The sequence below is a fragment of the Hermetia illucens genome, chromosome 3 (assembly GCF_905115235.1).
Source record: "Hermetia illucens chromosome 3, iHerIll2.2.curated.20191125, whole genome shotgun sequence".
In the NCBI taxonomy this organism is placed as follows: Eukaryota; Metazoa; Arthropoda; class Insecta; order Diptera; family Stratiomyidae; genus Hermetia; species Hermetia illucens.
The window spans coordinates 52,305,535-52,333,131 of NC_051851.1; the positions used below are offsets into that span (position 1 = coordinate 52,305,535).

Sequence of the window (27,597 nt, forward strand, 5' to 3'; positions counted from 1 at the left end):
CCAGTTTTGCTTCTCCATTTCCTTACTATCGTAATAGAATCGTTCGTTCGTCGGTTGTTCGTTCGTTAAAATTTCTTTCGCTTTTTTGTGTTCTTTCCATTGCTGTGTGCCATCCACCATGCCAACTTCTCTTTTCGTCGGGACTTTCCTTGCCTTCTATACGAGAAAAACAAAATGTCGTCCTGTGAAACCCTCAAACCACCTTTATCAGAAGATTTATGGCGGGATGCTGGAATTTAATGAAATTGCAAAACGAAAATGGTAAGTGTATATATTGTCATATATAGTGGCGTTGAACAGTTTTCCCTCAACATAGCACGAACAAGAGCAACGGAAAGGGATGAAGACGACGAATCTCATACAGTAGAATTTGTGTGCTACGCTTGTGGAAGGGGATCAAGGATGGGACCAGGGAGCAGCAAGCGTTAGACTGTACAGATGTATGTTTACAATTGTAAGCTTCATGGTTTCAGTGGATCCGGGAGAGACGCAATTCCGAGAAAGAGAATACACCGTGCGATCTATGTCACCATTGTTACCCTCTTCAATGCTGTCACGTGACAGTAATTACCGGTATATAACGGGAGTGAATTGGATTTAATGGTAGCGCGGAACAGTCACACATACTGTGTCCTCTATCTTAGCTCCAAAAATTATCAACCCCCAGCATACTGCGAAAGATTGTCTCAACAATGAGTAAAAGCAGCGTCCCTGCTGACGGTTAAGTTTCATCAAAACTCGGTAGATTTTCTAATTCCAGTGTTTGCATGGATAAAACTTTCTAACTGTATACAAGGAAAGCTGACAGTTTCTTATGTTTAAGATTTGAAAACAGAAGCAGACCCACCTGAAAATAGAATCACTAAAAAAACACTTGAATACCCACCACCTTCCACGTCACACCAAAAATTCCAGTAAAAAGTTATTAAAACGTTAATGACTTCTAATTAAAGTGCCGCCACGAATTGCTGGAGGAAGGAGGACTCATGATGGCGGTACCTTTAGACTTTATTGGGATTTTTTCATTGTCATTTTTCCAGTATTTTCAGTTGCGATGTCGGCTGGGGACGACCGTCTGGTTTGAAAGTTCTTTAGTACGTCGTTATGATTAATGATGTCCTATTACGAGAAGTAGATTCGCACATACACGTACAATGTATCGATGTCGCAAAAAGAAAGCACTTAGAGGAAATTAAGTTGTAATTGGGCACGAGCGTCATGTGTAGGACCGTCGATGTTATGTGAGGGTGCACTTGTATATATAATACACGAAATAATATTAAGCATGTTTTGATAAAAACGGAGATGCCTGTAATGACAGACTAAGCGTAGAACTTGATCAATGCGTAAAATGCTATGAGTCTTGAGGAACATCGCTACGCAATCCCATTACTGTATAATGAAACAGAAAATCTGGAAAACATTTTGTCAAACCAGAATAAGGTTTTCTTCAACGATCTCGATCTGCATGGCCTGGGTAATGACTGGATTGAGATGAGATTGGTGAGGAAGTTGAGGGCATGACAGGCTATGGTCTGGTTGAAGATGTATTTGGATAGGTTGGGAGGAGTTAGAACAGTGGCGGAGTCGTTCCATTTGGGATGGCGGCGCGATGGTTGAGGGGGTAGAGCGTCAGCCTCCCAATCTCGTTGCTTTGGGCTCAAATCCGTCGTGGGTGTCTGTGTTTGTATCGCTGCTGTGAGCTTATCACTTGCACAGCGTTAAGTGTGTGAAACTGAAGCACAACCTGAGTGTGTAGATGACAAGGAGTGAACAGGAAACACTAACAGTCAGACCAAAAAATAAAGGCGAGAACGAGGATGGGATGGATAAACCATTTGTATCAAAAAAGGTTAACCTTCTGAGGAGTTCGGATGTTGTATTCGATGATAGGACATAGGTATCTGAAAGTCTTGGTGATATGAGGTAGCTAATGATCACCCCATGATAGGCGACTTTTTTGACAGTTGGGATGGGAGCGCTGTGAATTTTGCGGGATAGGGTAGGGATATCCCATCCACATTTTCGGCGTTAAGCAGATGTTTCCATGAAACAGGATGACTTGGCATTTATGGAGATTTAGGGAGAGAAGTATTTGTGAACCTCATCTAAATACGAATTCAGGTGAACTTTATCTACCTGGAGCTGTAGAGAATCAGGTCGTCCGCATATTGGAAGGCTCGGATGTGAAAGTGGTGTTCGGAGGTCGGCGGTGAACAAGGAGAAGAGGGTGGCAGAAAGAACTGATCCTTGTGTGATACCAGCAGGACATTAGTAAGGAAGCTAAGGATTAGTTTGCAGAGATAAGAATATAATTTTAGAACTCCGGAATGCTTAAAGGTCGGTCTGTACTGCCATATTTAGTCGAAAGCCTTCCTTAGATTGAAGAGACAGTCGGTTGTGGGGCTTTTCCAGTTCGGTCCTAGAAAAATGTCGGTCGGTTGACTAATTGGAAATCAGGGATTGAGTTGATGGCATCACAGTGCTTGCCTTTGTGAGGATCTTCATACATCCAAAATGGGGTGTACATTTTTTTCACTGAATATAGTCACGTTGAATGTCAAATGAAAGGTTCTAATTAGTATTTTCCAGAGCCAGTTTTAGTTTTGCCATGGGTTGGTAAATTAGTAATTCATTTAATGGACTGATTCCCGGAAAATACCTATGCGAAAAATCTGAAAATCATGAAGCTTCCTCTATACGGGGCTCAAAATACTCTCCGCGTCACTATCTATTCTAATTAAGTTGATAATAGTATATTATCATGTTTTTTTGGGAAATCGATTAGAAACCCCCCTCTCCCCACCTTAAGTTTATATAAATTTGCGGTATTACCGACTTAGTGCAGGGCATAATATTCCCAAGTTTGATTGGAATCCTACCATTATTGATAAAGTTACAATAGCTCAAATTTGTCAATTCCGGGTAAATTAACTGCAACCCAAAATACTTAATATCAATATCACATTGAAATGAATAATTACATTACGGGCTACGTACAAATGGGATAGGTCTTTACTCAAATATATTTATATAAGAAACAAACAAAACTTTTCATACTTCCGGTTTCTGACTTGTTAATTTTTTTCTGCGCTTATTGAAGCTGCTACGGTGCTCTGACTGACGAAACAATCGGGCGAGATGCTTTCCCGGAGTTCGGGGTCAGGCAGTTCCAGCTTGTCCAGGTAGGAAAGATGGACGTGAGAGAGGGTTTGAAATGGATTCATAGACTTCATCTTCAAAACGCGGGCCATCAAGATGGAGGGCGAAGCGGTGTGCTCGGAGAAAGTGGTCTGAGGGAGATGCTTTTGGGGAAGGATGGCATGTTGGTGGAAAATTTTCCCATGGTGGGGACAGGTTTTTGGAGCTCTTTGTATATGGTAGGTTCGGTATTGAGAGGCGGTTGAGGAGGTGGTTGGTGAAGAGGGTGCGGACCCTCTCGCGGATTGACCTGTCTAGGGATCGAATTTCATTTAAAGTGGGGGATATTTTCAGGATATTTTTGGGAAGGGACATCAAATGGCGGTAACTGAGAGGACGGGTTTGCATCAGTTTATCACATACTGGATGAATTACTTTAGCGTATGGACGAACTGTTAGGTCGATTACATCGTAGGAGACTTGGCTTTTGGACAGGAGTAGGAGTGGTTGAAATTTGGATTTAGAGGTCTGTATTTATACGTTTCCAATTGTCTTTCTTGGAGTAAGGGACTTAAGCTGGGGTGGGGCGTATGGCTCTACCAGGAAGTTGAAAGTCGAGGATTATGGCATCGTGATCGTTGATTCCTAGGACGGTTTCAAGGAAAGGGAAAGTGTTGGGGATAGTGATGACAGTAATATTTCTGCTGATGCGAAGCAAAGCATAAGGGCCAATGCAGAAGGTTAGAGTTCCTGTCTTTCTGTTTGGTGCATCGCAACACAACGCGGTTCAACCGCTTGAGAGAGACAGTGGAGTAAGATGACCTTCAAGATCTGAAGCAAGTTTGCCAAAAGTTACATTAGTTGCTTGATCGCTCCTAAACGAGACCCCTAGGATTGGAGGTTGTGGGTTTATATTCGACATGGACAAATCGATCTTTGGAGGCTAAGGGAATAAGGAACTCAATGTTTACGAAGCTATCCTTTTCCCAAGTTCACGACAGATGAACCTCGAAAATGCTTTCGGGCCTTTTCGAATCCTTTGAAGCCATCTTACGTTCCCTGACAACTCCCTGTTGCTGCTGCTTGACCCATACCTCTGCCATCAACGTTTGCAATTCCATCAAGGGTTCTGAAATCTCTTGCTTCAGCGTCACCGTATTTTGCTGCTGCATTTCAGCATTCATTTGATTTTCCACCTGATAAAACTCCAGGTCCGTGATGATAAGCATCAGAGACGCAATTTTAGTTTACTTGCTCCTCATGGCTTCTATCTGTTTCTATCTCTTTAGCTGCTAAATCCCGGTGACCCATATAGGATACAGTATCCGTGCCCAGGACAGCTGGAACCTACTTAATACATAATGACGATCAGAATTACCAGTGTGGCCCTATAGACTTGATTTTTCTTGTAGGTTAACTTCTATTGTCCACAAGCTGTTGGCGATTTTTAGGTGCTCTTGGCCTCAAGGCGCCTTGGACCTCGTCAATATTCACCATTTTAGCTTCTAATACCGGATTTTTCGACTACGAGTGTTGCTCAGATGGAAAAAGAATTAAACATAATACAATACCAAAGCTTGGCTAATCTTCCTCTTCAAGCTTCCACAACGGCCCGAGCTTTCGGATGGTCTTGCCCTCCTCCGCTACCCCTGTTTGACTGGACTAGAGTGGATTGTGTTCCTACTTCTTAATTAGAACCAGATACCTTTTCAAGTGGTGCCACCCCAGACTCTTCCACTTATATCAACTTTGCAGGCTCCCGAACTCTCACCTAAAATTGAGTCTGTAGCGCCTGAACTTCAAGCCACCGTTCTGTCGCAGGTAAGCCCTCATTGAGCATTTTGACCATTGGAGGTGTCCCAAGCCGGCACTGGAGGCCTGCTGTTTAAGATGACCTTCGAAGAATAAACTTCTGTAAGGACGTCTTCATATGTAAAGTTTGCAATTGAAGGCATTTTTTAAACATAGCGCTTAAAGCAAGCGACTGCGGCCTCAAACAACTTTATGCTCGGGGGTTTTGATGCCAGATAATGCGCAGCTGTATCATGCTTTCTTCGAGGTTAGATGACAGCAATGTTTAAAATGATGTTTAAAATCAGCAGCAATCAGAGATGCCTCTGTCAGGCTGGTGCCGTAGTCAGACCGAACTGACTTTGAATCTTTTGAATCTTTGTTGAGAAACTGACTTTATATTTGAAATGGATCGTATAGATCGGTCCCAACACTCTTGAATACGGAAGAAAAGGACGCGCAATTGAAATTGAATTGAAAATGTTTTTCCTCCTGTTCACGCTGTGGAAAGCCTTTTTGAAACCGATGAGGAGCAGATGGAGCAGCTGCCCTCCAAATTAACCCGCACGTTGTTGATGTAAGCACGTAAAAAACCCTTCAATTGTTACACGCAAGGCGGGTAACCTTCTTCAGAATCTCAACGACCATTTTCTTCCTTCGCTTTCTGGGGATTAACAAGATTTCCATAGAAGTAAAAATAGTAGCTCATCAGAAACTGGAGGTCCAGCGATTAATTTGAGAGTGCATTGATAGTGAGATGATTTCAATTTTGTGTGTTTGTTTCAGACTTCGATGAGAAACGGAAAATATACGCAAACCTTGGAGGTAAGCCTAAACCCGATATGCCGATCGCGAATACCGTAAGGTACTTCACGCGGGGCAGCCAAAAACCGGTGAGGAATGGCGTACAGCGCTATGAAGAAGATGAGATGGCAAACACCGCCAATTGACCTGCCCGCATCTTTTTCTTGATATAGAGATGGCGATCTTCGCCCGCATAAAGCAGCCCAAAAACCATAACCAAGTGTTGAAAATCTTTACCATTCGTGTGGTAATCGTAGAGGCGCTTGGGAAGATTCGCTTGAAAATAGTATATATAGTAAAGCTCTTGGTTTGGATGCTATTTTCAATAGAGTCCTTAAACTCACTTTCAGTTGATATCCTACATGACTATACTCGTTGAAAAAAATGTTGCATCCTCCTTTTGCATATATGGCGAACCCCCCGTAAATACAAATTACTATATTATTCAAAATATGGAATTTGATCGATAGGTCCCGCCTTTCTACTGCATTTTGTGTTAAAAGGAGTAAACGCTTCTGAGATAAAAGGTGTGACAAATAGACAAACAGACATACCTATGTGGAGTCCTCAGATCCCCCATCAGATGCGTTCCTATAAGGAAATGCTGGGCGGATGCCTATGAGCATGCACTTGTACGGATTTCGTGGTGTGTTTGCATAGGCGTAAACATGCGCCGGTTGGGTAGGTAGAAAAAAACACTTACTCGTGGACAAAAATGACTGTGGGACCTCCAGAACAAGAGGAAGAATAGAGAGTAAAAGTTGCGGCGCAGGGGCTCGGAACCTCAGTACCGGCAGCAGTGGGCAAACAGGCTCCTGGTCGTCGATATTCCTCGATTAGAGTGTGGCGGATTACTTGGCCATTCTCGCATCTGATACAAGTAGTCTAGAGAAAGAAGCGGTTACAAGGAATATAATACATCACACCTAAGACCGTCTGTTCTAAAGGCGTGGAAATGTGATTCACAGACTGGACATTCGTCAGCTCATAGTGAGGTGACTACACCTGGGCGGGAGATCTCGCAGGAACTAGTGCCTGATCCATTTAGGAGAAGCTTGACGATCCTGTGATCTCACCCCAAGGTAATGACGTTGAAGGATGGAAATCAGGCAGCTCACGGAAAGCTAATAAATGTGAAAGCGCAGAGGTGAAGAGCTAAACAGAGAAATGATGTCTGAATACGGACGAATAATCATTCGCCCTACTCGGAAAATAATAGAGTTCGAATTCATAAAGGACAAAAAACATGGTCAGAGCATGAGTCTGCACGACTCAGGAAGGCACATGAAAGTCCTGGGGGTTTAACGTGAGTACCTGCCGTGTAGGCATAATCACACGGTCCTCTTCGACACGGATTGATTTTGGGACCACAATCATGCCTCCCCATGCAAGCACAGCGCTGGTTTATACTGAGTGCAGGCTCAGCATTCATACCAGTGGATGCGAGGCCTATCTAACACCTCTGCCGCAACTAAGGGGTACGGCGCCCGAGTTGAACAGCGCAACTCCACGCTTGAGCTCCGAGGAGCTCTGCCCGCGATGTAGGCATAACCACAACCACCATGAAACTCCCACTAGGGGGCCAACCGCAAATAACCGGGTCGAGAACACATCCTCCAGGAATTGTCCTGGAGCATATGCTCTCAGAGGGCCGGGCACATGGAGGCACGCAAATGGCAACTGTAAGCCTGCCGGCTGAAGCAGCGTTAAAACTACTGGCGGCTAGTTAAGAAAAAATAGGTAGGGTCGTTGGCCGACTTAGAGAGCAGTTGTTCCTCAAGCGCTGCTTACTGCGAAATGCATCGGTGATTGCGGTAGTTCAAAAAGGTGCAGAAAATTTTTGCTTCCGAAGTTCAATAAATATGCAGAACATTCATCATCAACGCGGTAGGAAAGATGATCGAAAGGGTCGTCTACAATAGAGTTCTCCCTATCATAGAATATGGGGATAACTTATCGGAATGACAGTTTGGTTTTCATGGAGTTTATTCAACGATCGATGCCGTAAAAGTCGTTTTGAAGCAATTCAGAGTGGATAAAAAGCTCATCGGCTTACACGGGTGTCCCGAATTATTTGACTAAGTTTCTCGAGAGTCACCTCTCGGAGAGGACACTTTGGTACGATAGGTATGAGGGATCTAAGCAGTACACCATCATAGCCAGAGTGCCATAGGGCTGAGTGTGGGTCCTCTCCTGTGGAATGTGATATACAACGCTTTCCTTGTCTTCCCGTGTTAAATGAGGCACGATAATCGGTTTTGCGGATGATCTAGCTGTGGGTGGTGTCGCGAAACAACCTGAAGACGCTGAAGAGTATGTTAGCGAAACCGTCAGCGTCATTAAAGTGTGAGGCATGTGTAACACGCCGTGAAAGTTTGGAGTTCTAGAAGCAAGCTTTGCCTCGAAATTGGAGTAAAATACCTGTAGAGGGGCCCCGTACCTAGGAATTTCGTAAAATGAATAACCATATGTATTCGTGCATGGGTGGACACTTTGAAACCGGCTGAATATATAACAACTTATATGTTATATATCAACTTTTTATAGTTTATTTTAAACTTACGTTAATAGTGAATTTTTGGAAAAATGTATTCACCTATTTTTTGTTAATCTGTATTTATTTATTTTAAAACAAACTTCGAATATCATAATAAAGTCACCATGAGGGTCCTCTGTACTTTGAATATAAAAACCTTACAGATCATAAGTTTGGTTGAGATTCCATCTTTCTCCATATTCCATTATATTCCTATCTGAAGGTTGCTTTTTTGATTTTATTATATGCATTTGTGAATCTGGGAAATATGTAGTTCGCCGTAATAAAAGGTTGTAGGTTTATGGGGTCGAAGGAAGATAGCAAAAAAAGCTTGAGAGGAAACGATATGGGATTTTTGACGCCAAGATGTTGAGATCCCTACTGCAACGGCTTTGTTGAGCCCACGGTTGAAATTCGACTTTATATCATTCAGATCAAAGTTGTTAAGTTAAGTAATAGTGTTTTCAGATACGATTTTATATACTCCTCTCAGAAAACATATTGTTTAGTATTTTTACATTTGTTTCATCTTATCTGACTTAATCAAAAATGCAAGGACCTATTGAGAGAGATTTTATTCGCCTCAATAGATTCTCCCGGAAGTGAGTAAACACTTTTATAAGTTGACTATTTTTATAGATTTGGATGTAAGCAACAACAATTCTCTAACCTTCAAAAACAATATTTGATTAAAAAGGGTCGAAATTTAATTTCCGCTCATAAGAAAAGGCAAGATTTCTTGTCTTTCTTTGTAACATAGGAGGATGTTCTCCACAAGAATCATCCTTTCAAAATTAAATACAGTGAAGTGAGAAAAGTAGCAAGGAAAGCGGAAGAATCCCCCACTGTTGACAGCCCCATTATAATAAACGCGAAAATTTTTTATCATTAAACATTCTAATGAAGGTCTTATTTCCTGCTCAGTCTATTTTCTAACAATTTTTCCAGCGTCATCTAGTTCAGTTCGGCATCCTTTTTGTTTTCCACTGCACGTTTCTCATTATTGCTAGGGTTACGAAAACCATCTCTGGTTGTGGTCTTATTTTTCGTCTCTGCTTAAAATCAAAGAATCCTTCCTTCTAGCTGTTTTTTAAAGGGCATGGTCAACATTACTCTACTGTTACTTGGTCTTTGGTTGATACCGGGAAATCGTGGGTTGATTTCCTAGTACTCTACTTGCCTTTTGAATAGGAGAGAATGGGCGAAGCAAGGCAGTTAGATTTTTAACTTTAGGCCATATGTTGACTTTGGGGGCTCGGTTCGAAACCAATTGAATTCAAAATGTTGATTTTAAAGTAGCGGGAGGGGAGTGGTAGTTTGGAAATGTTTCTGGATTTTATAAATTTAATTGGAGTAACCTCCTCCTCAGTTACTGGCCATCTGTTCCCCCTTTATCACTATACGAATACCAAACAACGCTTTCTGTTATCACTAACGAAGGACATTCAAATAAGCTTAAGACAATTCCCTTGTGACAAAAATGTGAAGGTGGAGTAGAATACATACACTTCTGAAGTCATTCCGGAAAATTCTAAGGACGATAATGACGAAAGGTAGGATGAGGAATGGACTTGCGCCTTTCTAATTAATTAGGGACCATTAAAATGTTATTCAAGATGGTAATTAGAGCGTTTGTCATAATTGCAAAGTCGGAAATTCAAAGATGGTTTATTACTTACTGGTGTGAAATTACTGCCTGCTAGTGAGCTAAGACAATAATGATTTAAGGGAGGGTCGTTTAGAAGATATTTGGATTGGATTTTTTTTAAATAAATTTTTTATAGCTCCCTCTGTTAAATTTATAGTGAAATAAAATCACAATTCAATTTTATTTGATAATGTAATGTTAATTTATAACTTTGCTTCGATTTCCTAGAAGTACGAATTACTTGGTTTTATTTGGTTTATTAGTGTTGCTAATTAGGGTTGAAAATGAATCACGTATCTTTAGGCCCATAGTGGAATCAACAGTGGAATAAGTGCTGGGTATCTGAGTATGCCATGGGTAGATACTTTGACAGAAATTGTTATGCTCAAAAACAAAAACAAAAACAAAAGTTTGATATGATCTTGGGGACCATACTGTACATGTTTGAAAGTTCGTGTGTTTTCTGAGCATGTAAGCAAAATTACTTTGATTTGCGCCAAAAAACTGACACTTAATCGGATCGGCTGTAAGCGCTTGCAAATGCACACAAAGTAAGCCAAACACTTTATCGACATCTTGAATTTACGATCCGGCATAACAAGTTCTAGGTTTGTTTCCACACACACTAGAATGTAGCAGCACGGCTGCTCCAGTATTTCACAGGAGCTATTCCGGAAAAGTCTTCGATCCTGTTTGCTTCCGTAGACTTTCAACGCCTCAGCAGATTAGGAAGATCACCGATCAAGTTTTACTTCCCGCCGCTGCTTTAAATCCGGGTACTTCATTTACTTGTCCTAGTGGCCCTGGGTTAAAGATGGCCTACCAAGCAAAACAGTGCTACCATTGAAACGTTTGATACATCTGTGGACGGGCTCTGAAATACATGAAGTACAAAGCTAGCTTATTTCCACCATTGTCTTATGTTGAATTGACAAAAGAAAGCAACTCCAACCGAGTGACAGCTTCTTTCAAAATCGTTCATCTTGGCTCCATGTTCACTGTCCCCCTGTTTTACTAAAATGTTAGGGTTTTAAGAACAAGACTGGTTCAGTAACATTATGCTATTAGTATTTCTGAAACCTGACTTGACGATTAAATTCCGAACTCCGAACCCCCGAAGGGTATTCGACTTTCGCTGCCACAAGGATCGGACTGCATCACGCAAGTATTGTGTATTGGCGGTAGGGTCATAATTGAAATTAAAGATTCACTCCCTGCCGAACCTCCGGCTTTTCTTATGATTGTGTTGTTCTCTCTCCACCTTATAAATGAGTGTTTGACAGTTTGTCGAAATTCATTACTGTTGGGTTTTTCTAGGTTCTTCGTCCCTTTCCTTCTTTGCGGGGATTTTACCTTTCCACGTTTGACTGGTCCAATCATCGTAGCTTTCCAATTCCTTCTATCAATTTTTGCCACTTTGCCCTTTCCATTGTACTCGATTCCCCTGTCAAACCAAATATCCCCGATTCGTTTATGTATCGCAGGATTTCCGTTAGTGAATGTGCTGCTATTCGCTGCATTTGGAGCACATCATCACCAAAAATCTTATGTCTGATGCGTCCAAAGGCAGGGCACTCACGGAGAGAATATTCCCTGGATTCCGCTTCCTCATTACAGGATGGACACGTACCATTTTGGAGAGCTCCTGAATTATGGCCTGTCAGAATGCCCAAAATACTTCTGCAAATATCCCTGCTTTTCGGCAGGATGAAATTGACAGTATGTTTGTTTGGTTTTGACAAGGAAAGTTTGGTGTGATTAGCAATGTTAAGGCTCTGCGTTTTCCATTATGCGAAGGTTCTTCCCAGTTCCTGGTAGCGGCATTAGTAAATGACACTGATATCCGAATTGCTGGTTCCGAGGTTTCATTTCTTTCCACACCACAATGACCGGACACCCATATTGAAACGTCGACAAGGATTCAATGGATTCGATATACTTCGGGCGAGCAGGGTGGAGGTAGCTGCTTAGTCAATTATGGTTCTGATGACGATTTTCTAAATTATTAAGCTCTGTTGAGGTGGGAGATCTCTTGCAAGCCCCGAGACAAAACTGAGTATTCCAGCTGCTATCTGCAAGCCATCTCACCCGACGGTAAGTGAACTATTTATGACCCTTCCTAGAGACTTGATGAACTTCACATGTTCTAGGCAGGTGTTGTTAATTCGAAGATATAAACCCCTAATGTGCGATTCTATGCAGGAGATGGTCTCAGACATTTCAAGGTTGAGCGACAGTTTCAACTTCGTGCATCCATCTCTTAATTCATGACTCCGCTGTCTTAGTAGTAATGAAGCCTTCATTTCCGTGAGTCATGTCGCTCTCACAACTCGCTCTCAAACATCTGCATATTAGGAAATTAAATTTAGTGTGAATTGAGTGAGGACTGGGTTGAGGGCACAACCTTGAGTAATGTCATTGCACACCTCGATGGTTTCTTCGTCTAGGATCAATGTCTTGTGGAACAAGAATCTGACTACCGAGACCCGATATGCCAGTGGGTACTTGGATTGACACCAACATGTTCTTCACGGGGATAAGATCTTCTTTTTATGGCCTAATCGTAACGTCTCTTACCTCTGTCAACAGAGACGTGGAGGAGGCAATTGAGTATGCAGGATGCCGTGGATTCGCCTATTTTACGCGCATAGGAATTAGGTGGTAAATAGTCTTGCTTCTCAAGGAAAACCATCAGCATGTTTTTAGTCGTATAGTTCACAATCTTTGCGAAGACGCATATCAGGAAAATTGATCTGATCATGGCGATCTTGGCCCTTTTTCGAAGTAGGAAGTATTTTAATATCAACCCAATTACTCGTCCATCTCCTGAACCGAACGTCTTTTACGCTTGGTAAGTACTGAGTGGAGTTCTTCTAAAGCAAGAGGCTGCTGGACGAATACAGGCTGGAGGGTTTTGGTCTTGGTCATGTAGCATGCCTAAGTACCGACTGTTGTTTTGGCGGTCCCATACGAAAAGTCCCCTGTTTTCCTCATGCAGCAACTTGAAGTTGTTTATTTTAACCCGGAAGTTTTTGATGATTCGAGGCGAGTTTTCGAAGGGTAGGCTCCCTGAGTTTCTTTTTCTCGTCGACTGTAGGTGGCCCAGGTTCCGAATTCTATTAAAGCGGCTCTTCTTCCTATAAAAAGGGGGTTGAAAGATAGCTATAACCACGCTTTTGGGTTTGCTCTTTCCCATTGGTCAGGAAGGTTGATTTAAGTACGCGGTTCTTCTGTCTTGACAAGATCGTCATAAGAGCTTTAAGAAGGAGGGATCGAAACGTGTTGTAACTTTGAGCGCAAGTTGAATTTATCTGATTTGCGGCGAGATGACTGAGTAGTGGCTACTGAAGCTAGGATTGTGCAGTGTGTTTCAGGAACATACAGCATTTGTTGCGTCGTTTATGTTCCGAGCCGTTAAAGTAAAGTTTCCATTGTTTAAGAAGTTAAATTCGACAAGGTTCCTCATGGCTTGCCCTTTAGGTGAGGAATATGTGTCTCCGAAGACCAAGGCTTTAGTCTTGGAAAGGTGTCTGTGGGAAGATGAAGAGGAAGGTACACTGACGCTATAGTGAGTTTGGGGATAAGGTTCATAGTTTTAGAATGATAACCAAAATGGGTCTGGAATTTTAGTTTGCGTAAGTGGATACCTTCCTTAACCGCTGGGATAGCACTATCGTACTAGTCATTTCTGACTGTAGCAACCAGGGCGAGTCCTGATATGGCTACACATTTAGGTTTGTGCTTTATTCTGTAGGTCTTTTACAAGGCAAGGTTATTCTTGGATAAACTTTGGATATGGTTCTGAAAGATTTTGGCCATTTAACTTTCAGGTGGTTGAACAGCAAATGCAGTTAGGAGGGGATTTTTATTTTGGACTATGTCGCATAAGGTTCTCTGAGGTTCAATGTTGTTGGACTGGGCCGCTCGAGATGGCTCACTTTGGCGAACGACGCACGTTCAAACGGCATTGCCACTCGAGGATACTACGGGAATGATGCGGGCGTATTATTTTTCTTAGGGACCAATTTATATTACATTTTGCTGTTAATCTATCCGTTCAACTCCTTCTGGGTTTGGGGGTGGATAACATGGGGAAGTTTTTGTCGAGTGATTCATCGGAATTTAAGTATAAAAAATAGTTGGCGGACTTTCTTCTTGCTTCCCAAACTGTTGTACTGTGAATTGCCGCTACCATATTTGACGCAATATTTGGTGTTCTTATCATTTTACATACTATCGATCATTGTAAATTGAGCTTTGACATTGCACATAGAAGGTTTTTGTGCATTTTCCTTCACATTTGCCCTCGGATCCACCATTATGAACATGAGATGTGCAACAATTTCCGTGCGGCGTAACCTGACACATTTAGCGCATTGATGAGGCTGAACTACATAGAAGTCCACCCTTTAGACACATTAGTTGGTTAGCGTCTTTCGCTGTGTCAAGGGTGGCTTTAATGCGGCCACAACCGTTCCCCTCAATTTTGTGGATGTTATCTAACTTGAGGTTAGTGGACTCTATCGATGGTAGGGGGACAATCTTGCCTTCATATGTATTTAACTACTCGACTAAAATGGGGAATGCCGTACTGGAAAAGGAAGAATCTTACAGGGTTGTTTCTAGTTGGGGAGGTAGGCTATTGTTAGGGGATGAGGATGCATCTATTTACATGACTTCTGACATGTTTTTTCTACTTGCCACGGCTATTTAAAAGAAAGATTTGATCGGAAGATGACTGTTCCAATTGTTGCGGTGACGATCTGGGATTTAGACAGTATCGATTAGAGGGTAGTCGGATGAATTTTTTAAGGCTTTGTTGTTGAAAAAACCAAACTTTATTAAAATCGCTCGCTAAAATCTGTTTGTCGCACGTACTTTCCTCAGAAACGGTTGTACCTATTGTAGTAAGAACTGGGAAAACCCTTGCATGCAGTGAGTTACATCATTTTATGCGGAACTTAAGGGGGTCCCCACATACGGAAAAGAAATATGTATTTTTTTTTCACTGAATATAATCATATGGGATATCAAATAAAAGGTCTCGATAAGTACTTTTCAAATGGGATCTTAGTTTTAAAGCTGATTTTGAAACGGGAGAGTTCGGGGTCTTTAAAAGGGTCTCTCAAATTAAAGAACCATTCTCAGAAACCACATACCAGAAAAATCTGAAAAAATCAATGTAGTGCCTCTCTCTCTGACATTTAGGCTCCAAAATACCTTCTATATCGATATTTGCTAAAATAAAGTCGATAATAGTATATTAATATGTCTTTAAAATTTGCTGCGAAGCCCCTCTTAGTTTATCCTAGACCCGCATTAATATTGGCCTACTGGAAAGTTTGGTCAAAAATGCCTCTTTTGCGTCAAATGGGTACTCCCTAAGAGACAAAATGTTAGTATAACATCGAATTGAATATTGGGTACGTTGAACGCATATACACTACGAGCTATCTCCAAATGAAATCATATATCATATATATGATGATCATATACCCGAATATTATTACATGAAACATCAACAAAACCTTTCATACCTCAAGCGCTTTCCCGATTTATTTATCTTTAAGTTGGAGATTTGTAGTTGGAGCTTTTGACTTCATGTGCATCCGAAACTGACTGGCGTGAGGGGTTCTGGTTATTTATGCCCATGTTAGGGGGTTCTTTGTTAACTCCAGCCATGTCATGGCACCGGCATTTGCTCCTTTTAGGGCAAGTGCCGCCGCATGCGACCAAAATCGAGGTAAAGGCGCAGTTACTACCTTAGAGTGTGATATTAAAGAATAGCACAAAGAACAAAATCGCAAGGATAAGGTATATAATTAGGCAAGAAAAATCACCAGCGCTTATTTGAATTTTTTTTGGGAAATTTTCCACTGAAAGGGCTATTACTGCCACAATGCGGTGGCGACACTCTATGCCCACGGGTATTACGACCAGGGTTGAACTGCCGGTGCCATTCGGCCTGCCGATAAGTGTATGTTGATTTTAAGGCAATAGGCAGTCGGATAAAATATGAACTGTTCAGGGGTAATTGATGGCAGGCTTTACTCAGACTCATAAGTTTATTCCATATGGTTTTCCAATTTTTCAAGAAGTTTTAATTGTAATATTTCAGCACTGCTTACACTTGAAGGACTGACTGAATGATTGCACGTCACCATATTGGGGAAGTTCAGGGAAACGTGTAACCTTTAAGAAACTTAACCGTAATGGAAATAAGCGCCAGCCTGGTTATTTTTATATGTTTAAAATACGTAAAAGTATCAAGTTATATGTTTGATGATGATACAGAAATATCAATCATGTCTTCAAACCAATATGTGGAATTCAGGAATCTTTATATTTGGTGTTCAAAGTTATTGCACTCGTTATAGGGTCCATTTCAAAACAAAAAAGGGGAGAAACCGGGGAAGAGGCTGCGCGAGAAGCTGAATGACTCAACAGGCCAGCAAACCCCGAAAAGAAAAAAGGGCTCAACTCCCAAAAGGGGTGGAGTTCATGAAAAGTACGTCTGAAGCTGCCAGTGAAAATATTGCAGTGGCTACCTCGAGAAAAGGGATAGAACCTTCAAAGGCGGACGCAGGTCGGGAAGCCGACATAAGAGCTAGCAGGCCGGAGATCCCTATAACCTGCAAAGATATAGACGAAATCACGACGAAGGAGGAGGTTCGCGAAGCGTTGGAAAAACAGTTCGATCTTGCCGGACTACAAGAGTCAGTGGTGAAAACGCTAAGGAAAGCCTATGGGGCGAATGTTGGGACTTCGTACACTTTCCTGGGAAGGGGCCTGGGGTTTATAGTGGACCTGACATACGTGAGTGCCACTTTAGCCAGTAGAATCGCTTGGCATGTTAGTGAGGACTATACTCACAGCGACCATCAGGCAATCTGCATAGAGATCAAGGGCGGATCGAGCTCGAAGAAGAGTTTTCGCAGAATGCCGGTGGCATGCTTGGCTGGACAGTGAAAGCTTTCGAGGGGAACACGTTTTCCGCTGTGCTCAAATCCGACATATCCCTACGGCTGGAGGGAAAGCCACCCAGATCACTCGTTGGGTGACGGAAGCATGCGATGCTACTATGCCCAGAAGGCGATTGCTCCCCAGTAGGCAACCCAACTACTGGTGGAACAACGAAATCGCAAGTTTGTGAGCCGCATGTTTTCGGGCAAGGAGGCTTTGCCAGAGGCTCAGGGGAAAACCCGGTGGCGACGGTCGAGAGGAGGTACACAAGTAATTGCGTGGCCGCCTAAAGGAAGCCATTCGGAGGAGCAAAAAGAACTGCTTCAAACAGCTGTGCGATCATGCCGACATAAACCCTTGGGGCGAGGCTTACAGAGTGGTGATGAAAAGGCTGCGGAAATCACCCCAGGTGACCTGTCCGCGCCTCCTGAAACAGATTGTTACCGCTCTGTTCCCTCACCACGAAAATAGGGGAAGGCAAATTTTTGTCCAGCTAAATGACGGCATAATACCGCCTGTAACTGTGGAGGAGCTGCTGGAAATATGTGGTAGGTTCGGTGACAACAAGGCCCCAGGTTTGGATGGCATCCCCAACCGAGCTTTAAAACTGGCAGTGAAGACTAGGCCCGACCTTTTCGCCAACACCTTCGAGGCGTGCCTAAAAGAAGGAATATTCCCTGCCCAGTGGAAAAAGCAAAAGTTGGTGTTGCTTCCGAAGCCTGGCAAGCCACCTGGAAACCCAGCGTCGTATCGTCCTATCTGCCTGTTGGATCCAATGGGGAAGATGATGGAGAGAGTCATCTACAACAGACTCTTGCCCATCGTCGAAGCCAGCAATGGTTTGTCGGAACGCCAGTTTGGTTTCCGACGCGCCCACTCTACGGTAGACGCAACTAACATGGTGGTAAACCTGGCAAAAGGTGCACTCATTTCTGGCAGCTGCTGTGCCGTGGTGGCGTTGGATGTGAAAAACGCATTCAACTCGGCCAACTGGAATAGAATTAAAGGGGCGTTGGCTGACATAGGTGTCCCCGGATACTTAGCGAATTTGGTGGAAAACTACCTCTCAGAGAGAACTCTCTGGTACGGGACGGATGAGGGCCCCAGAAAGTACATTGCCACAGCCGGGGTACCACAGGGATCGGTACTTGGTCCCCTGTTGTGGAATATCACGTATAATGGGGTGCTTGCTCTTCCCGTCCCAGAGGGGACTACGATTGTCGGCTTTGCTGATGAACTAGCTGTGGTTGTTGCAGCGAAATACCCAGAAGATGTGAAGGTTTACGCGACGGAAACAGTGAGAGCGCTAAAATCCTGGCTAGAAAAGGCCGGGCTGACCTTGGCGGACGCGAAAACGGAAGCGGTCTTAATAACGAACCGCAGAAAAAATAACACTGTGGAGGTCGGTGGACATTCGGTCGTATCAAAGCCGGCTATTAAATACCTGGGGGTAATAATTCACACCAAATTGAGTTTTAGGGAACCCTAGAATATGCATGCCAATGCCACCACGGCACTTGCAAAAATGTTGCCAAATATTGGTGGACCGAAACATTGCTGGAGGTTGGTGCTAGCCGGAGTGGTGCGCTCCATTCTGCTCTATTCGTCGCATGTGTGGGCAGAGGCGCTTGCAAACTCAGAGACGGAAGCTGGTGAACTCGGTTTACCGGCGGATGGCTTTGAGGGTTTGCAGTGCTTTTAGAACCACATCAGATGAGGCAGTATTGGTGGTGGCAGGCATGATCCCGGTTGACATTCTGGCCAAAGAAATGAGTGTCCTGTACAATGCAAGACGTATGGAGGGGCATGCATAGCGTAGAAATGCGGCAAGGTCAGATTCGCTTGATCTCTGGCAACGCAGATGAGGCGAGTCTACGAAAGGTCGGTGGACGCACAGGCTCATTCCCAACATTAGGGTGTGGCTTGAGCGAAAACATGGGGAGACCAACTACCACATTACCCAGTTCCTCACGGGACACGGTGGTTGCCACATTCAGTATCTGCACCGCTTTGGGTTGGATGATTCTCCGAACTGTCCCAGATGCGATGGCATACCGGAGGATCCAGAGCATATGATATTTCACTGCATCGTTTGTGATTTTTTACCCTAGATAGGAGAAATTATCAACGGTCTCTAAGTTGTAGTCTCCCATCTTTATTTTACCCGTTTGACCAGTGCGGTTTGATGTTGTTGGTTGGTTGGGTTTTGGTGCTGACGTTGCCACCATATACTTTGTCTTGCCTTTATTGATGTGCGGTCCAAGGTTTCGTGCCGCCTGCTTGTCGCATTGGAGGACATAATATGGTTCACAGAATAGTTGTTGATTATCAAACTGGCGGCTTTTTAAATTGAGGAAATGTACATATATACTAGTTGATTGTAAGCGATTCCTCGAATGGATGGACTCTCATCAGCTCAAAGATATGTAAGTTAGTCAGAAGATTCCTAAAATTGAATATAAATTAAGTTACGAAATGAAGGCCATTCAACTCATCCGATGAATTGATGCTGTCTCCACACTAACCCGCTGTTTGATAGCTGAAGGAGGTAAGGCAATGACCAGCTGGGAGTGCTATTGATAACAGAATTGGGGAGGGGGTTTTACAATAATGACAGAAGTGATACAAAATCCCATTGAACTTCCTGAACCAACTTGAATGGCGATTCGTCGGGTTTTTTCTGTAGTTGGGTTTGGATGTAGATGACTTTATATAATATCTTCTGCTACTAATCAACCTGAGATACAACGCTGCCCTTATAGATTCATTACACAAGACCTTATGTTTTTAGAAATTAAAATTTCTAGTGATCAAGAGTGTGTGTTTTTATTCTTTTCCGGTTTCAACAGGTAACCAAATATTTCTATTATATAGTTGCAAATACTATATACAACCATTTTGAAATAATATCGTCAACTGGGGAAATCTGTCAACTGTTAGTAGATTTACTTCCGACAAAGTTCGTGCACAAATTTTTTAAATTAATGTTTCATTGAGGGTTCATCCTCTGATGTTAAGTCGCAATTGCCGAAAGTGCTTTCATTTAATTTTCCTGATCCTGCAAACTTTTTAACATGACACGTCATCTCGCTGCTGACAGTGACGAGCCAGAATAGATACAGTTGTTCCTTAATAATTTCCAATAGAGCTCGAAATAACAATGTGGGAGTAAGTTCAACATCACGACGACGCTTACGTTGCAGTAGATCCGTTCTTCGCTATGGGGTTGGCAAGGATAACATTTTGGTACCTTCCCGTTCAACTGAAAACATTTTGCTGATGTGACGTTCTAAAGGAGTCTGAGGATGAGGTTCGGTAGATAACCAAATCATTAAATATAGAAAATCGAAGCATGTCTACGGCATCGATTCATTTGTTCGCTTTATTAGTGCAGTTGGTTGTTACAAACTGTTGCCATTAGTCTGGAATAGAGTTACCGTTGAGGCTTTTCGATATGTTTGACTATCTTCGACTTGAGATGACTGAGTTATCAGTTGTTTTAGACATCCCCTCTTTAGTTCGGGTAGAATTCTAACTATTAATAAATCATCATTGTAAACTCACAGGAGATATTGGGGGAGCTGCGAAACGGTTTTCATTTGACAAATGCTGGATCTGACGTACTTCAAGACGGCAGCCAGGAATTTTATATTAAATGATTCAATTGGAATACACTCACTATACAATATACAGTATGTATGTTAGGCTGAAATAAAGCGATAACCCTTGATGGTGAATTTTCAACACTGTTCAGCAAGTAGACTCATGATATCACTGAAAAATATATAGAACAAACTTTTGTGTTCTTGAAATGCTATCTGCCAATTTTCTAGTAACTTCGAGGATAGAACAGGAACAGGATGTACATACATATCTGTATTGGACTTTCAATTGAATTCATTCCTAGTGACGATAGTATTGTGGCGGCAATCGTCTGGAGAAGTCAAGAATGGAAATCTGCTAACTTTGCCAGCTTCCATGAATTTCGCATTGTCATCAGATTTTGATTCGATTTTGAATAGTACGTGCCATTGCAGATATTTCTCTCATTTGAGTCGTTCATGTTGAAATGGCCAGCGCCATTAAATTTTGCTAATCATGTTAAATAATGGCCTTTATTTAGTAGTGGATCTTATTTGAGTGGATTCGATCTGATTTGAATTTTATATTTACATATATCTTTGCTCATATTAATATATTATGAAATGACATATTTGATATTATGAAAACTCGCCTTTGAAGTTAAATACATATTGATATTCATTTCTAGTATACGAATACCACACTAAGGGTCCTTTGAAAGCAATTATACAAATGCTGCTGAGTTGTTTTTTTGACAACAACAAGATAATTACCAAGAGTTCCAGACAGTTCTGTAGAATATAAGCTTCTGCAACTGTAACCCCATGAAATGTGGATATTAGGTAAAACCCACTAATGGAAGTAACCAATTTCCACAGGGAAATTAGCCCAGGAATTAGCTGATATATGCGATGTTTACATGATAATAAACATAAATGTTCAATTAAATCCAATTTATTATTTACAATATACGTTTCAATACGGGTGCCGTACTCCTTAGTTCGGTAGAGATTTAGGCAGGTCTTGCAATCCACCAGTATGAATGCTAAGCCATGCACTTGGTATAGAATTAATCCGTGTCTTAAGAAGACCGTAGGATTAAGTCTCCACGACAGGTACCTACGTTAAACACTCAAGGACTTAACTGTAGATTCTGCAGCTCATATAGTGGTGAGTCGATCAACGTACAGAAGCGGCTATAGCACATCTTCTTGGGGCAACCTTTCGCTGTCCCGTTTACTAGGTAGAGAGGTAGATTTCTGCACACAAAAATCTCTAAGTTAGTACAGCATAGATTCACTTAACCAAAGTTCCATTGATATCATGCTCTCTGGTCGCATCACAAAGCTTTTAGAAAGGTGCGCAATTAAAGGCCCCTTCAATGTCCACATACACCCCCCTTGCGTACCCGTCTTTCAGAGTTTCCTCCTTTATTTTTGAAACCTAAAATTGGAGAGCGGGCTCACAGATTTTCCGCATTGATAAGCGTCTTGGTATTCATCAATTCTGTGCGACCTTAGCGTCTTCTCGCGAACATGATGCCAGTCTTTCCAGACATTTCAGGAATGATGTTAAGTTGATTTGTCTGAAGTTCTTTGGATTTGAATAGTCATACTACCTTGGCCTGACAACATAACCATAACCATAACATTTTGTCAATAGGTAGGAACATAGCCCAGAGCAAGACATCCTCACTAAATATTTCTTCGATATTGTTCTAAGTGCTTCACACGATCCTTTAGCATCGCTGGATAGATGCTATCCATGCCTGGCCCTTTGAAAGTTTCAGAGGACAGCATAAGAGCTCTCACTTTTTGATTGGTAAGCACCACTTTCGTAGTGTCTCAGTTCCTTTTGCAGCCTTTTCCTGTCGAAAGGTTTGCAGGAACCAACAACTCTCCCCCTTCCACTTTTCTCATTAGTTCTCCCGGATGGTGTACTAGCAAAAGGTTCTGTACTGATTCCACTCTGGAGTTCGTGAAAGTTCCATTCAATTTTCTAAGAGAATTTAACTTGGTCGATTCATCTCTTTTAAAGACTCTGCACAGTCTTGAGGTTTCCTTTTCGCCTTATAATCTTTCAGTTTTCAGTACATCCATTCATTCTTCTTCTTCTCTTTGGACTTGAAGATATAGCTATTTATTATAGTCTCCCCGTTTACAGAGGTTTCACGAAGTTTCCATTTAGAAGTTTTCTTCTTGTATATTGTTTATTTCAACCATTTCAAACACTGTAAGTCAGTCAGGTCCGAAATTTTTGTATTCCAAAGCGCCGAATACCAGGTAATGAGCTCAAATTAAATATAGTCATCCTCGTTAAGATAATATTATTGTAATTACTAATATATGTATGTACTTTTAACTAATACATGTGTGTGTGCTTCTGAGAACTCAGGCCGTGTTGTCCCATTGTACTCGCCACCCTTGTCTAACGGAATATTCCGGTTTCGTTAACGTATCGCAGGATTTCCGTTAGTGGATGTGATGCTACCCGGAGAGAATATCGGCACCAAAGATCTGATGCCTAATGCGTCCATAGGCGGGTCATTCACATAGGAAATGCTCCGTGGATTCCGCTTCCTCATTACAGGAGGGACACGTATCATCTTGAGTAATTGATATTCTGAACGTATGCCCAGCTAGTGAATTATGGCCTGTCAGAATGCCCACAATACACCTGCATGTCCTCCTGCTTTTCGACAGGATGAACTTTGCGGTACGCGTGTTCGGTTCTGGCAGGAAAAGTTTGGTGTGTCGAGCAGCATTTAGGCTCTGCCACCTGTCAATGTGGGAAGCTTGCTCCCAGTTGAAAACAGACTTAGTCAATGCTACTGATACTCCAATTGCTGGTTCCGGTCCCGGCATAGGGGAGATTGACCCCTCTTTCGCTAAAGCATCCGAGATTTTATTTCCCTCTACGCCACATTGACCATGTACCCAGAGTAGTTCCACCGCATTGAATCTAGAAATAAAGTTCAAACGGTTTCTGCATTCCGGAATGATTTTCGAGGTGATCAAAGGACTACTCAACGCTCTCAATGCAGCTAGGCTGTCACTGCAGATTGCGATGCGTATGCCTTTCAACCGATCTTCAATCACCCAGTTTGCCGCCCTTAAGATCGCATAAACTTCGGTTTGAAAAACCGTTGCGTATTGTCCCAAAGGAAAAGTCCACTTCTCGTTTTTATTCGAGAGGTAGACTCCGGCTCCAGAACCCTCTTCTGTTTTTGAGCCATCGGTGGAAAAGATTTCCGTATATCGCCCCACGCATTCCTCTGGGTCTTCCCAGTCCTCTCTACGCTTCAGTGTAATTTCATATCTTCTACTAAACAGGAGTCAGCCCTCCCAGTACCTCTTCCAATGCTCTGTGCCCCCACATCCGTTGTTTCCCCACAGATCTAATCGAATTAGTCTATGAGCTGCTCTCATTGCACTGCTTTGAATAAATATATCCAGGGCATTCAGAGCTGCGCCGGATGCCGTGCTCATGGCACCAGTGGTACCGAGACACACAGTTCTTTGCAATGCGGCTAGTTTATGGTGAAAACCTTTTTGTCTCCCATTAACCCACCACATTACGAATGCATATACAAACAACGGCCTAATGATGGCAACATATCATATATTACCACATGAGGCCTGAGTCCCCAAGTCGAGGCAAAGGTCCGTCTGCACAGCCCATGAGCTGTGAGAGTTCGTTTCATCTTTACCTCTACATGTTTGTTCCAAAGAAGCTTTTTAAGGTTTTGTTTGTAAAAATCGGTTTACTGTCTGTCTGTCTGTCCGTCTGTCTGTCTGTTTGTCTGTCTGTCTGTCTGTCCGCCACACGCATTTTTCTCGGAGACGGTTATAGCGATTGACACCAAATTTGGTAGAAAGGTGGGAACTATGAACGCTCACGCATATAGTGAGTTACATCCTCTTACGACGAATATAAGGGGGGGTCCCCATACATGCAAAAGGGGGGTGTAAATTTTTTTTTCATCAAATATAATCATGTAGGGTATCAAATTAAAGGTCTCGGTTAGTACTTTTCGAAGCCGGTATTAGTTTTGACTTTCGCTGAAAAGGTGGGGAGTGCGGGGGGTTGAAAGTGGTCATTTTTTTAACGAACCCATTCTCAGGAACTACCCAACCGGAAAATCTGAAAAAAATTAGGGGCTGCCACTATATGGTGCCTAGGCTCCGAAATACCCTCCATATCGATACCTGTTCAAATAAAGTTAATAATAGTGTATTAAAATAATTTTTAGTAATTGACAGGAAAACCCCCCTTAAGTTCACCCTAGAACCACAAAATGATTCTGCCAAATTTGGTGAAAATCGCACTATTACTAACAAAGTTATACTAGGTCAAATCTGCGCTCCTCTGCAAATTCAAGACTATGAATGTCAATATCACTTGAAAGTGGCTATTTTCACATAATATATGCATATTTTACGTGCTACATGCTAATGGAACAAATGCACACCCAAATCTCTTTATAAAAGAAATACGCAAAACCTTTCATACCTGAAGCGTCTAGCTTCCGGTTTCCCGACTTGTTTTTATCTAGAGTGACTTTCACTTATTTCACTTCTTCGGAGAGTTGAAGGGTAGTAACCCTCATCTCAGGGAGGCAAAGTCCATCCAGTTTTCTCCTTTTTGTGAATAAAACCATTGTGGTTTTGTTTGGATTAACTGACAGACCATGTCTGAGGTACCAGCTTTGTATATTCCTACACACCGTTCCAAGATCCCGATCAACAGCAAGCACAGCCACGTCATCAGCATAAGGTTGAGCGTGTATTGGCAAATTTTGCGGTTCGCATAGTAGTGGGTCGATCAGCATACTTCACAGAAGTGGCGAAAGCACACCTCCTTGGGGGCAGCCCTTCGTTGCTTCTTCAGTCAGGTAGCGATCGACACCCACCTCAGCACCTAGCAATCTCTGCGTTAGCATAGCATAGATGCACTTAATTAAAGCATCATCAACACCATGCTCTCTGGCGGCATCACAAAGTTTTTGGAAAGGGGCACAGTCAAAATCCCCTTCAATTTCCACGAACACCTTTATCTTTGTGACCAACGAATGAAGAGCAGACTCACAGTACTTTCCACGCTGATAAGCATGTTGGTTTTCACTAACTGGGTGTGACCTAAGTGCGTTTCCACGAATCTGACGCTTCACCTGTCTCTCCAAACCTTTCAGCAAGAATGAAGTCAAGCTGATCTGTCTGAAGTTCTTTAGATTAGAATAGTCATCTTTCCCAGGTTTCGGTATGAAGACTACCTTAACCTTTTGCCAAGAGGAAGGCACGTAGCCCAGAGCAAGACATCCTCGAAAAATATTTCTTAGAGGTCGCTCTAAGTGCTCCATACCCTCCTTTACCATTGCCGGATATGCCATTCATGTCAGGTGCTTTAGAATATTCAAAGGACAGTATGACAACTCTCACTTTTTCATGGGTAACAACCGCTTTCGCAGTGTTCCCCTTGCAGCACTTGCATGTTGAAGGGGTTGCAAGAACCGTCAACTCTCCCCCTGCCACTTCCCTTCCTCGGTTGGTGTACTTCCAGGAGGGTCTGTACTGACTCCAGTCTGGAGTTCGTGAAAGTACCGTCGGGTTTTCTAAGAGAATCCAACTTGGCTGACTCATCCCTTTTGAGGACTCTGTACAACCTTGAAGTCTCTTTTTCGCCTTCCAGTTCCTCACAGAACATTTTAAAGGAGTCACGTTTCGAACACCTAACGAGCCTCTTATATTCACGCTGTGAGTTCCTGAAATTTAATCAGTCTTCGTTCTTGTTACTTTTGCAAGCACGGTTTAGAAGTCGCCTGGTTGATTTCCTGAGTTTTTGCAGTTCACGGTTCCACCAAGAAACAATTTTACCGCTTTGGCCTCGGGAAATAGGACAAGCCTCTTCATAGCACTCTAACAGTGTGCAGTTCAGAGTTTTCAATTCATCTTCCAGCGCCAAAGGGGTCCTTAATCGCCTAGGGAACTGTACTTTATTGCCAAGAAGTTCATTGAACTTTGTCCAATCCGTTTTCCTAGGGTTCTGTATTTGTACTTCCGACTGTTCGCCCGCAATAGTCAGATTGAATTCTAGGTATCGGTGATCTGACAGTGAGACCTCGTCTGGCACTCGCCAGTGTGTAATCAACTGTAACACTTTTGAGGTACAGATTGTTAGGTCAATTACTTCGCTTCTTTGGGTTCCAGGCCATGCTGGGTTGGAAGGCAACGAGGCAGCGGACGAACTAGCCAAGAAGGGAGCAGGGACGCCTTTACACGGGTCAGAACCCTTCTGTGGAATCGGAAACGGTTTCATGGCTATGAATCTAAGAAATGAAGAGAAACGGTTGAGGGAACTATATTGGGCGGGCCTACCAGGGATGGAGCAGTCCAGGGTGCTTATTGGGGTATACGAACCCACACGCACAAAGGATTTCTTAAACCTCACTAAAAACAACCTCCGAATCATAGTGGGAATTCTCACTGGTCAATGTCGGCTGAACTATCACCTAGGGAAGCTAGGGACACTGCCTGCAGGTTTTGTGAGGAGGATGACGAAACCTTTATACACGTCCGGGGACAATGTCCGGCACTTGTGCAATGTAGGTCGTGGCATCTGGGAGAACACTTAATACCAGATGCAAAGCTGAAAGATCTGGAAGTAGGGAACATACTAAAGTTCCTAACGGTTACAGGCCTGCTTGAGATACTATGATCAATAGGTACACTATAACCCGTAAAAGGGGCACAATAGTTCGCGGTGCGACTTTCCCTTAACAGAATAATGTATGTAATGTACTTCGCTTCTTCTCGGTCCCACGAATGTAGGGGCGCACCCTACGTTTGCAGTCATAAGACTAGCTGAAGTGATGAAATCAAATGTTTTCTCTCCTCTTAGATTGCATTTACTACTGCCCCAACAAATATGTTGAGTATTCGCATCGCAACCTATTAAGAGTTTGAGACCACTTGATTCTGCATACGCTACCAGATCCCTAAACTCTTGCGTCGGTGGAGGATACAAAGAATCATATCATATCATGATGTTTTTGCTCTCGCTATTTATCTGGTTTCGTATGATGATGATGTCTCAGCATGGTTGCTTCTAACCGTCTTGACATCAGGACGCAAGC

At 42.7% G+C, this 27,597-nt stretch overlaps 1 pseudogene; it reads left to right on the forward strand.

Annotated features, from left to right (window-relative positions):
• The first annotated feature begins 226 nt into the window (after positions 1–226).
• The window catches only part of LOC119652016, a 49,380-nt pseudogene continuing 22,009 nt past the window's right edge, over positions 227–27,597 (forward strand).